The following is an 11,677-nucleotide window of genomic DNA, read 5'->3' as shown; positions in this document are numbered from 1 at the left end:
ATCTTGATGATTAAATGAATACATCGTTCGTATATTCCTCCGTTAAAAGGAACACAACAAAAGCAGGCTTATCACCGTTTATAGGCTATGTGTAAACCTATTTTATTATGTGGATGAATAACTTTGAAATTACATTTGATTACACATATAATTTAAAAAGTGAAATCAACAAATTAGATTTGTGCAAAAATGAAATTAAAACATAAGCATTAACATTGTTTTCAGAACTTGAAAAACTGCGATCTATAGATCACAGACACAGACAAGTGTTTCTATCCATGGGAAGGCCTACTATCCATATATTCGACTAAACTTATATATGGATAGTCGACCTTCCATGGATATAAACAAGTGCCTCAGGGTAGTCTAGATTTCTTAGTGTAATAGTATCATTATCTTATTTATGATGGTGGGATGGGTGGATTTGGACGTTTAATGCTTTTTTGTAAAGAAAAATACTATGTTGCAGCATAAGCCAACAAATTCATTCTGTTAAACAAAACCATGCAAAAATAAATGGGGGGGGGGGGGGGGTTATAAATATTCTGGTTCATGTAGCCTATACTCAGTTAAAATGACAAATGACATTCAAACATTTAAAAAATGTGTAAACTGACGTAGTAGCTATTTTGAGGGGTCCGGATAGGAGGGGTCGAAATCCCGTGCTTAAAAACACGAAATCCAAAAATCCCGGGCTTAAAAAAACGAAATCCCGATGTCCCGAAATTCGAATAAAGAAATTCCCGGATCCCGAAAGGGTCAATCCCCAAATCACGAGCTTAAAAACACCCGATCCCGGAGTCCCGATAAAGGTCATACCCCCCCCCTCCCCCACCCACCCCTATTTTCGTTGGTTCTTCAAGTGATCTTTAGTTGAAATGAAAAAAGTGCCTGTTCCACAATATGTTCTATTAGTTTGCAGCATATCCAATTTAGAGGCTGAGACAGGTCTGCATGAATTTACTTGCTTGGGTTTGCATGTATTGATTTGTCCGAATTTTGAGAAGTTTTTTTAGCCATTATACTTGTCTTCTACTTGTATTTCTGACATAAATGGGTAGTTGTCTGAAACACGAGCTGGTAAATGTTCCTTTTCATAATTATTCCGATATAAAAGCAGAGTGAAGTTGCTTGTTAAATATCAAGTTTTGATTTTTTGTTTTGTGTCGAATTTTAACAGATCTCAACTGTGCAACTCATGAGCTGTCATTTTTTATATTCCTCATATAATTCTTAAACTTTTTCTGGTATGTTTTTGTATTGTCTAAATACTTGTCATACCATACGATGTTCTTTAGATATGTCCAATTATAATAGGCTTTTCGTGTCTGATTTTAAATCAATGTCTTTGTTTCTCTATGTTATTGTTATTCAGTTAATTCCAATCTTTTTAAATAAATGTAGTCTGTTAATTTTTCTAATGAGTTATTCCTTATTTATCAAATTTTCTTTTTTTACGGGGTGGAAGGGTGGACGTATTATTGATAATTTAGGTTGGGATGGATAACTCCTTGATTTTTTATTTACGTTTTTTTAGTTTCCCCAAAAAAACAAACGAAAAACAAGTAGTATTTCTGAATTGCATGTTACAATTGTATTTTTCTTTGTTTTCTTTTATTTTAACTCCACCGATCGAATTTAAGATTTGAGTGGGTTTAAGTTCTACATAAACACTGTTTTAAGCCACAGTGACTCCTCATATATAAGAACCGAACCTGGTTAATCTTTCATGTTGTACGATAGACCAACCTTAATAATACGTCTCCATAATTTGATGTTTAAACTTATTAGAACTTAGATAATCTCGGTTAAATTTATTCTCAACTTTCTAGATTAGCGGACCTGGCCTTAGAGGCTATAAAAGATGTGGACATTGTATAGATGAAAATCGTATGGCGACCTCTAGTTTCCCTGTGTAAATAACCAAACTTTCTTTCAATCATATCAGTGTTTTAAGAACGTAAACTACTCGGTCGTGGTGCCAAATATTGTGATAATGGTGAACTTGTAAGGGTAGGTACATAAATTTAGCGAATCATAAAGTCTTTTGGGACTCTCTTGTTTACATGTAAATAAAATATGTCATGAAGTGTAATTTTATTGTCATACTTCGATAGAACCTATTATCAGACATGTGCCACACCTTTTAACCCTTCAACGAACTATACCAACATTGTATGTAATTGATGATTTAAATATTGTATTCGAAATTTCAATAACAGTAAATAACATTATGTATACACATATGAATAATGTAATCATTGAAAAAACGATCAAACAAAACAGCTTTATTTCTCATGAATAGATGTTGGTTTAAACTGCAAACAATGTGTATTTGTTTGTTTATATATTGATCTTTGATAAAGGTATTTTCCCTATCGGTTTGCAAAAACTTAGCCTATATGTGTTGTAAACACATGCAATATGTAATTTTATTTATTTAGAAATTAAGTTAAACCTTTCTTTATAAATTACGGCTTTTCTTTATACATATGTTCATGACTGTCATATCGTCAACTGTTTATTGGATTGACACATCTTTATACATATGTTCATGACTGTCATATCGTCAACTGTTTATTGGATTGACACATCTTTATACATATGTTCATGACTGTCATATCGTCAACTGTTTATCGGATTGACACATCTTTATATGGCACGCCGTTTTTATATTTATTCAAATTTGAAGATATCTTATTTATTTAACAAGATATCTTATTAAGTATTAAGATATCTTTAATTTTTATAAGATATCTTATTTAATTTGAAAGTAAATAAGATATCTCTATTAGTTTATAAGATATCTCCATTAGTTTATAAGATATCTCTATAAGTTAATAAGATATCTCTATTAATTAATAAGATATCTTATTAATTAATAGAGATATCTTATAAACTAATAGAGATATATTATTAACTCATGGAGATATCTTATATATTAAATAAGATATCTTTATAACCAATTAAATAAGATATCTGTATAACCAATTAAATAAGATATCTCTATAAGTTAAAAAGATATCTCTATAAGTTAATAAGATATCTCTAAAAGTTTATAAGATATCTTATATAAATAAATAAGATATCTCGAAATTGAATAAATATAATAACGGCGTGCCATATCTTTAAAACATATCTCCTCATTCTATGGAGAACAATGTTATCCAAGTAAAGAAGCTGATTTTGATGTGGATGAAGTCAGGACCTTTAGATGGCCAGCTGAAGGCTACCATCGGGTACATATGGGATTATTCTCTGCGTTAAAAACCCATATGGTGGCATTCTGCTATTTTCTGCGTCTCTTTGACACATTCCCCGTATCCATTCTCAATTCTATTTAAGTCATATCTGAACCAGATTATAATCTTTAACTATATGTTAAATCTCGTCATCAGGTGTTTGTATACTGATCTTATAATTTGCATTGTGTGTCAATCAATGGAACATCAATGCTTTTGTTTTTTCCTAGTCCCCTCATTGATATTAAGGGTTAATTAAATAGATATATTGGACTTCGCTGTTCGATAATGATACCGGTGCTGATGTAGCGATGACTGCTTGACCCTGTTTGATGTATAGGTACACTGGTAAGTTTGGTCGGAATGTGAACATTTAATTTACATCTGTTGGTATGTTTAAACAGTGTGGGACAAGCGGACTAGCTGCAAATTACCCTTATTATATTTAAAAGGTCCGAAGATAACTCTTTGCAATGAAATAATTATCTCTTACAAGAACCTGTTATCCCCATGGAAATTACCGATATGTTGGTACTTTCCGTGCATGCTGGACGATCCACTTTACCAGACTATCATATTGGGTTCATACATAGTTTTGATCAACCATGAACTAGTTGCCACTGGATATTATACAAACAGTCAATCAATCTAAATTCTCTTTTGTTTTATTAACTTGTCTTGTCTTTAACAGGGTTGTTGGATGGGGTTATTGTATTTATTGATGAGTAACTGTCATTACAAACAGTTCTAGCTGTAAATAAAAGATACAACCGATCATTTTAACAAGTGATTTTGGAGAATTTGCCACAATTGTTTGACACAATCAATTAGGAAAATCTCTTTGACTATTTCAAATGCGATCATTATACTGACATATCGTGTCAATAATGAATCCGTTTATGTTCGAAACCTTTTGAAAGACTAAAAACAACCTATCAGAATAAGTACCTAGAATTGATAGTCCACCGATCATACAGTATTTAAACAAGGATTTGTATAGTCTTACTATAAAAATACTTGATTTAAATAAATAAAAAAAATATTTAAACAGTTTGAACTTTATTTTAATGTAGAGTCATTTGTTTGGATAGTCTTTTTCATGCCGTAGACTAACATTTTGTTTCTATTGATTTTGATTAACTAGGTATTTGACAAGCTGTTACGTCGTATCAGTAAAAATACTAAATTTTTTAATCCACGGTCATCATTATACTGTTTTACCAGTACCAGCGATTTATTTACGAGGAAAATGCTAGTAACGGAATTATTAGTACTACAAAATAGGAGAAGATTCAAAAGGAACCAAAAAAACTTACAACAGACAGAATCAAACCCAGAAGAATGAAGAGCTGCGGCATGAGCGCATGATACGCCGGTCACTTTTCCAACGAATAAAGTTCCATTTCTCCTCAATGTTAGATCAGAAACTTGCAAAGAACTAAATGGAGCTTATTCTTATAGATATAAAACAGTCACCAAATTGTCATGAAACCTGCGTTAAGACTTTTCTAGATTTTGTCCGAAAACGGGGAAATTTCCCCCATTTTATGAATAAAATCATATAACTCGGAAACAAAAAATCTAAAATTCATAGAAGACGAAAGAAGCTTACGTCAAGAGATATCAACAAGTTTCAGGAAAATTGATTTAAGCCTTTGTGAGTTATTGCTCGACATGTTGACAACGGACGAACGGACAAAGGTATTCTATAACTTATTAGTATACCGTCCGTAAATGGGCTTAGAAAAAAGATTAACAGAAAAAAACACTTCAAAATACGCTAGAAATCCATAGAAATCAAAAGATTTCCCAGTTATTTTTTCATATTAACAATATCGGCACGAGAATGCTTTCAACGGACGTGCTGTGACATCATGTTTGGACAGAAGAGCGACTTGATTAGGAGGAGTAGGATATGTGCGTGTTCTTTTCAGAAGAATTATTGTTAACGGATTCAGCTTGTCTGTTCTATTTATCAACAATCCACCATCTGCTACATAAGAAAATGTCTGTGCCAAGTCAGGAATATTACTGTTGTTAGTTACATTGAAGTGTTGTGTCGTTGTTCTCCTCTTATATTTATGCGTTAATTTTCCCTCAGTTTTAGTTTGTTACCCCGATTTAGTTTTTTGTCCATGGATTTATGAGTTTGAACAGCGGTATACTACTGCTGCCTTTATTTGTTATCCATTCGTTTGATGTATTTGAGCTTTTGATTTTGCCATGTGATTATAGACGTTCCATTTTTAATTTTCCTCGGAGTTCAGTATCTGTGTGATTTTACTTTTTATCGTCAATTTCTATGGACACACTCATGGTTTTTTTTTAAACCCCAGCCCTTATTGTGGTTTAGTTGTATGAAATTCTTATTACCTTTGTATGTTTCTCTTGTTAATCCAAGACTGCTTCCCTAGAAATCCGATAAATAGATTTTTTATTTGAAGACAAGTCGAATTCTGAAATTGCTATTCATTAAAACAGACACACACGATTCTTTTCTAGAAATAGGACATGTATAAAGCAAACAGAACTTTACTGCATATAATACAAGGTGATTGACACCCAATAGTCAGTTATAAGCTCATTCTAAATATCATTTGGTTTTCTATGTAGTTTTTTAATAGTTATTATGCACCACCTACGATAGGAGAGGGGCATTATGTTTTCTGGTATGTGCGTCCGTGCGTCCGTCCGTGCGTTCGTCCGTCTGTCCCGCCTCAGATTAAAGCTTTTGGTCAAGGTATTTTTTGATAAAGTTGAAGTCCAATCAATTTGAAACATAGTACACATGTTCCCTATGATATGATCTTTCAAATTTTAATGTCGTATGCCCCATTAGAGTTTTTATCCGAATTACACGGTCCATTGAACATAGAAAATGATAGTGTGAGTGGGGCATCCGTGTACTGGGGACTCGTTCTTGTTTCACTTAAAGATGAAAATAAGCTTCTGAAAACACAAGTCTATGTTTGAAGTCAGTAGAAGAAGAAGATCTTATGAATAATCATAACTATGTGTTTTTATCATTTCTCTTTGATGAAGTCATATGCTAAACTAATTTGAATATCGTATTTAACTGGAAAGATGTTTAGCCCGATGACTGTACATTGTCCTACATATTTTTACATTTACGGAATGGCGACAATGTGGTACCAAAAAAAAAAAACCCCGGCTATTGTTATATTTGTTTCTGCATAGTATACTTATGTTCCATATTATTAAATCCATCTTTAACGAAACCAGGGAATCCAACTCCTAATTGAGATAGACCAGATTAAGTGGTCAAGTTGTATTTCATTTCATTTTTTTTATAAATGATATACGGCATATGGTTGTATGTTTTGATGTGAAAACTTATAAATGGAGAAATCTTTTCAATGACATGCAATACCTATACCTGCGTCGACAGTGTCGTTTGGAGACTGGTATTTTCACAACTGTATTTTAAATTTTGGCAACATACAATTATTTAGTATTAAATATTTGCAGAAACTTTTACTGATGGTTTACAATTATTCGTAAAACCACTTGACTATGACATTTATTGGTCTTTGTCAGCTTCCAGTTGTTTGTACCATTAAGTAAACCCCAAACTTCTATAAAAACGTTGTTGATAAAGGTGACGAAGACAGAATTTTGTGGTAAATAGACATAATGTAAACTTATTATTAAGTATATAAAGAGACATTTCGTCGTATTATTATTTACACGTGGAACCTTTTATGTTTCAGCCATGTTTGATTAAAACTGTCAGCTTATATTTTCATAAACATAGCAAACCAATTGTATTACATGCGATTTTGATGTATTGAAAAAACTTGACGCATACTTCGTGCTAGTTGCTATGTTGTCATTATGTCTGTTTGTTTTGCTCACATATTATTGTCAATATAAATGTATTCTATGCGACTATGAGTATCCTACAAGTGAGAGATTCAACTAGCTATAAAGACATTTTTTTATATAAATATGAAATGCCTGTGCCAAGTCAGGAATACGACAGTTGTTTTCCATTCGTTTGATGTTTTGAGCTTTTGATAACTGCTATAGGGTCTAATGTAAAAACATGCATATATATGTAGGGAATCTTATCGTCACTCAACTCTTTATTACTAAAAAAAACTCGTCCTGTTATATTTAGTTTCAACTGATAATCCATTATCTAAAAAAAAGACAAATTGACTGTTTGAACATCAGTGCTTTTCAGTTAACTTATATTAGCACCACCATCATGGTACTTTAAAACATAACTGTATTGCTAAGAACCATGATTATAAAATAAGGTGGAATAAGGTGACGGGGCATGCTTGTCAATGAGACAACAAATGCAGCAACTATAGGTCACTTAACTGCCTTCAACAATGGACTCAATCAACTGTTACAAATTAACATACGGTGTCATTGTATGGGAAAACTAAGGATGGTCAGAAGTACATTGGTACATCTTTTTTTTTAATCGTTTAACATTGGAAACCAAATATGAATAGTTCTTTATATGACTTTAATTGAGGAATGTAACTTTGGTCGAGTTCAACCTGCTTAAAATGTTCTCCTGAAATCAATTTTTCCTGGAGTAAATTTACCTATAAGTACGGTTGCCTGAAGTTAACTGTTTACGGACGCTACCTTGATTTGGTTGACCATGGAATAACTGTATCACAAATAACCACGGGTTTACATGCATTTGGTATAGTCACAATCCTAAATCGTTCTTGACGTCACTGAATAAGACGTGCAACCGAATTATAACTTCCCATGAGGTCTACAGGTGTCACATGAGGAGCAGAATAGGCTTACTCTTCAATTGCATCTCAGATAAACTAGAATCTTAATGGAATTTATTTTGCTCAATCTTTTTAAGATTTCTTAGTAGTGTTTTGAGGACGTATTGTGTCTTTTTTTCGTTTTTTGCTATTGTTTCAATACAAGTTTTGTATCGTCCGCCTTATTGGAATATTATCACTTGACTTTGGTAAAGATCAACCTAGAAGTATAAATGACTGAAGAAAACTTTTTTTATAGCAGACATGAATATGATCACACGAGGTTAACTGAATTCGGTGCAGATGGACCTAGTTATATGGTCACCTAAGGTAAACTTACTAATACTTTGGTGCTGATCAAGTAAATGATATCGTCAATTGAGGTAAACTTACTTCCATAAATACATACATGGATTAAATTAATGCTTCTAATCCCATTTTCCTCCAGTCTTAAAATATACATAGAAAGAAGACTTAATTAAGCTGTAGAATACATGCAGATTGAATTAAAGCGTTCAATTATCAGATATTTCCGCAGCAAGTTTATGTTTTTTTTAAATTTAAAAACCTCGATGAGATTTGACTTTGTATTTGTACTATACATACAAAATATGGTGACTATTTACTTAACTCCTGTTATTATTCCTGTTTAGTTATGGAATATCAATTATTTGTTAGATGTTTTGTAGATATGGCATTTGCATAAGGCAACGATCAATCACTATTGTGGGCGGCCATAGTTTTTTTTTAAATACATTGTTATAAGCTAAGTCTAAACTTTTTGAATAATTGAATTTATTTTTATAGGAAATTGTCTTGAATTTGTGTGCTTAATCTGTACCATTAACCAATACAAGTTGCAACAGATGCGCATTTTGACAATAATGTCCTTTTAGTGATGCTCGAAGTGAAAATAGTTTAAATATTCAGAACCTAATACAAACACAGAAAGCAGATAAAACCATAAAAAAATACCAAACAGTAAAAGACGGATGATGACTCAAGTTATCATCTAATTATTTCCAACACTTTGTAGCAGCGAATTTCAATAAAACAATATTCGTATTTTCATGCCAGAACCGAAGTAGCTTGTTATTGGGCTGTCAAAGCCCTAGGGAGACTTACCAAGTACCAGCAGATATATAGGGTCCGATATATAGACCCAGTGGTATTCATACCATTAACAATACCAATCTTACCGAACCAGATGCACATTTCAACATCAAATTTGTTTTTCCCGTGATGGTTGTGGTCAAAATATTTTAAGATTCAAACCCAATACAAAATATTTAAAAGATGATAATAATAAAAATAAAGAACTAAATATCAAAGCTAAACCGGACAAGGGACCAGAGCTATGCACGAGGAAAACAATTCATTCAAAATGATTTCCAAAATTATGCATACATTTGTAATAGCAAATTTCAATAAAATGATATCAATATTTTCAACTAAAACTAAAGTAGTCTACATGGCTATTTGTTTCAATTGAAAATCATAGGAAACATGCAAATACACAATCTTTTGAAAAACATCTTCTTGTTTCATTGATATAAATAGTTGGTTTCTGAAAATAGGTTATGTCCACCCATAAAAGATGAAAAGTAGATATTTCTCGCGATCGGTGCTGTATTTGCAGGAATGTGAGTCGTGCGCTTATTGGACAGCAACCAAACGAAGAAAACAAAACAACAACAAAACATATTATTTATGTGTTAAGTAGGTTAATTTGACCCCTTCGTCAGATGTATTATGATGATTAACAATTCTTATCATACGTTAGGCCTAAATATCTGCCGTCGTATATAATACTCCACCGTCTATAATACTTTTACTATCAATAGTTTGTTGTCCCGTTTAACTCATTGAGACATTTATAGGCTTATGTAATGTTATGTAATGTAATCTGTATGTTTACGTAGTCGTCTCCGACCTTGTTGTAGATATTAAATCAAAGTCATGTTTGGGGTATGACAGGCTACATGGGCTTGCAGGAATCGTCGCAAATTTGCTACCGCCACACATTAAAACTCCCTGGTTATGATTGGGTGTTCGTTTGGCTTTACAAAATGCCTGAATATAACCACGGTTGGACGGAATGGAAAGTTAAATCTTATGCCTCGTCTTGAGAGAACTTTACCCTCTGTCCACGATATCCTTTCAAATACGAGGGGTCAGACGGTGGCCTGTTGAGAGGAAAAGTTCATCATATTTCCAGTGGCAGTTGAACTTATATTTCTCTATCCCGATCGACCAAATTTACTGAACTTACATATTGCATTTATCATTTATATTTTTCTAATCCTGAACATGCACGAAATATTTGACACTGGACGTTAAGTTGAGTAAATCTCAAAATTATGCGGCTTTATTTAATTTATGTTTTGTTTCAACTGAGATGATATATAGATTTAAAAGTGAAAATGAATACCTGTCGATGAAAACTTTTAGAGCAATTTAAAGTGAATCGCCCAGTCCCTTTTAATTGCATGGTGCCTGTACTAAGTCAGATCTATGGTAAATTGCTAGTGGTTCTAGTGACCTTTTGAAGAAATGTCCCTCAATTAGTTAGCATATCATAACTTGATTTTTTAAAACATATTTTACCCATTGAAATTTATGGGACAAACTTATTCGCAGACGTAATAGCTAACATAGTCCGTCAACCAGCTAAGAGCTGCCTTGCTGGAAAAGTGGAATAACACTGAAGAGCTAGTCATACGCGTTATCATCTCGTCGACTCTGGTTTCGACATCGAAATTTTCATACAGTCTATGCTGTACGGTAAATGAATTGTGATCTGTTATTTTCTTTATTTGTTAAGTTTGTAAGCTTTTATGTTACTGTTCTATTATAAAACCCAAAACTCAAATAACACTGTTGAAATAAAATACATATTTTTTTTTTTATAAAATCGGGTATCGTTTCGTTTATGGCTTGTAATCTTTTTAGTTAAGTGAATTTGTTATTCCATGAACGTACAATGTACATTGTTATTATAATCTTACTAGTACTCTTATAACTAAAGCATTTATAACGCTATGTGTCAACAATGAGTTAAAGTATTCGTTAACAATGTTCCTCAGTTTGGACGACAATCAATGCCCCTTACTTTGTAATCGTTAGGTTATATACTTAGCTTGTTGCATTCAGTAATTGTTTATCAATACTAAGTAATTTCGATGTTTCTCTTTTTAAAGATATATTTTAATGAATTATATTCTAATTTTTCTGCAATAAAACCAAAATGAGATGGACAATCCTGATTTGCATTGTCTTCTAAAAGTCATTAATGCAATGAGTTTATTGTTTCTTTTTCGTTATTTGACATGGTGGGGTATATATCGGGTTTTCTTCCGATCATCATGGTAAGTGAACACCACGTAGAAGTTGAATTTTGATCGTCTTTTTAGAATCTTTCGCGACTTCTTGTAATAAAGTGTACCGGTAGTTGCAAATAATAAAGAAACATATAGCAATATGTCTTGTAGACTAATATTACATGTAGATATTCTTCCTTACCTTAACTATAAAGAACCGTAAATCTTAATTAACAACATTTATTTCTATCAAATTCCATAATGCAGCACAATTGATAAGAATAACAACTACATCCCTTGATAAATAAATAACAAATTATAACGTCCAGTCATTCAAAAATTTCTATCACTG

This window comes from Mytilus edulis, chromosome 10 (assembly GCF_963676685.1).
Source record: "Mytilus edulis chromosome 10, xbMytEdul2.2, whole genome shotgun sequence".
In the NCBI taxonomy this organism is placed as follows: Eukaryota; Metazoa; Mollusca; class Bivalvia; order Mytilida; family Mytilidae; genus Mytilus; species Mytilus edulis.
This window is presented reverse-complemented; position numbering follows the sequence as displayed.